The following is a 2,704-nucleotide window of genomic DNA, read 5'->3' as shown; positions in this document are numbered from 1 at the left end:
AGCTCTGAGAAGTGCATTGCTGAATCAGCTATGGCAAACAAAAGTATCAGTCCCTTCCTCCAAATGCTAACTTGCAGATAAAGGGGCGGAGTCCTGAGACTTCCTCTCACTTCCGAATTCACTTTCTAAAGAGGCCCTGGGAACCCCACCTGGGGACCAGTTCCTCCAAAATTCCTCCCCTCGGCACCCAGTGGTCTTCCTGGTCCCCACAACCCTCCTCTGTCCTCTGCCTCCCAATCCCAGCACAGTCCCATCACAGGCATGGTGGTGCACACGGGTGACCCCCGGCACTCTGAGAAGATGAGGCAGGACTGTCACAAGTTCAAGCCCAGCCTGGGTAACTTAATAATTTAGCAGAATTTGCCTTTAAAATTTTGTTTAAATAGTAAAGCTAAGGCTGGGGACAGAGTGCAGGTCCTGAGTTCCATCTCCAGTATGCTAAATCATAAATAAACTAAAATGCAAAGAGTATTGTTCCTCCTCCCCTTTTAAAGTCCCCTCAGGTCACCTCCACTGGCTCCCAGGGGAAACTGGGGCACCTCAAATGCAGGCCAGGCTGCCTACCTCTCCAACCTCGTGTCATTGACTGCAGTTCCCTCTTTGCTCCGGGCACCTGGAGTGGCCAGCGTTCCCCCGTTTGGGCCTCCACAGTGCAGATCGCAACCTCTCAGCTCTCTGCTTGCTCAAAAGAGAAGGTACTGGCATAATGCATTGCTGTGCTCTGTGTCCCAACCGGAGCCCTGGCAGCTCCTCCAGAGGCCTTGGGACAGTAGTGTGACCTCTGCGGTGCATGCCATGGCTGGCATGCAGGGACCCCTTTGTCGGCACACGAGCCAAGTCACCTCAGCAGCCGAGCATAGGAACCTCAGTATTTGGTTTAATTGCATTGTTGGTACTTTGTGATAAAAAAGTGGGTTTGGGGTCACAGTTTGGTTGCTTGGTCTCTGAAAGGTTCACCATCACGGCTTCAGGGCAATCTTATTCCCTTATAGGCCCACAGCTCTTTGCAAAATAAAAAGGACTGAACATAATTTTTATTGGTGGCCCCAGGACCTCTGGCACTGAATACAATGGACTCCTTGGGGTGGGCCCAGTCAATTTGTGGGCAGGGAGGAGGCTGAGAGGTAACGGCCTGCCAGGGACCTAACAAGAAAGCCAAGCGAGACACTTGCTGCAGAAGCTGAGCGGGGTCTGTAAGAGCCTGGCTGAGCTGGGCTGGACTGCTAGGTGTACACAGGATTCAGGGCAGCCCGTAAGAACAGCCCTAGGACCCAGGACAGTCAGCAGAGCTCTGTGATGACACGTACTCCCCCCTTAAAATATTTCCCCATTATGAGCCCGAGCTGAGGTACAAATTATTCAGTTCATTGAATGGTAATATTCAGTTAAGCCTTGATTCCATGCAAGAAACTGAGCCAGGAAGGAACCCAGCTGCCCATGGGTCTGGGCTTCCTCTTCTCCCTGCCCTGGACATCCTTCCCAAGAAAGGACCCAGCAGCCAGAGGCTCACATGTGCTGCAAACAGTCCAAGCATCTGCCTTCCATTCTCTGCTCACAGCTCGCAGCAAGTGCAAGAAATCAGTGGAAAGTTGGAGGTTTGAACAGGGGGTTTACTTTGGCACTCAGTTGCAATTAAATCCAGGGGGTTAAAAGCTTCTGAATGCATTGTGCTGTCTTAAACAGGGCACTCTTACAGTGTTTCCACAATGAGCAATATTGATCACCAACGTCACATGAGGCGGCCTGGTACCTCAAACAATGCCTTCTTTCCCTGGAAGCAAAAACTACCTTCCCTTCGTCATAACTGGATCCAAACATCTGTCACCCACAAAAGCGTGGTTTTAGAGGTTGGCTAGTGGATACGTGGCTTGGAAGCACACAGAACCACACTCATTTGCAACTAATTTGCACCCCCGCACACACACTCAGGTACACATTCCAAATGCTTCTCGCCGCGAAGCAATGCTTGTTTATTGTCATTTCTTGGACTGGGCTTAGAATCCAGAGACCGTGGGTCTGATTGCGAGGCCCAGCACTGGTTTCACGACCTTCAACAAGCAGCATCTCAGTTCCCACACTGTGAAAAATAGGAATTTGAAAACACCACCACCACCACCACCACCGCGGAACTCTTGGAACCAACCTGCAATTTCTCACATTTATGTCCTGGTGATTTTGCTTGGTGGTCCTCAGCCAGCTGTGTCCTCCCAGAGCCACATCATGCTTCAAGGCCTACCAATGGGCCGTGTCTCTGAGGAAGCCCTCCTCCCTGCCCCAAGCAGAGTGACCAGCGCACCTCGGTCATCCCAGACACCTGGCACCAAGTTCCATCCAGAGTCTTCTTTGCCACTGACCAGGTCCTTAACTCCCTGCCCCGCCCCAGGACCCCAGAGGTGAGACCAGGTGTGATTTTTCTATTTCTCTGGTGGAGGACAAAGGTTCACATAAAGCAACTACTAAGAAAACCAAATTATGGGCTGAGGGGTGGTGTAAAGGACATTGCACCCTCAATCATGCAGCATCACCCAAGAAAAATCATCATTGCTTGGCTGTTCATGATGCTGAGTTGGTGGCCTTGCTGAGCCTGGTTCTCATCCCAGTGTGCTCTCGGCCCAGGGTGGGCCCAGGAAGCCTCCCTGGGATCCCCCAATCCTGCTGTTGTCCACCTGACTGCACGCTGTGTGGGTCTCTAACTGGGTGGCAT

The sequence above is a fragment of the Cavia porcellus genome, unplaced genomic scaffold, assembly GCF_034190915.1.
Source record: "Cavia porcellus strain 051 isolate PalLab524CR breed Dunkin Hartley unplaced genomic scaffold, mCavPor4.1 scaffold_23, whole genome shotgun sequence".
In the NCBI taxonomy this organism is placed as follows: domain Eukaryota; kingdom Metazoa; phylum Chordata; class Mammalia; order Rodentia; family Caviidae; genus Cavia; species Cavia porcellus.
This window is presented reverse-complemented; position numbering follows the sequence as displayed.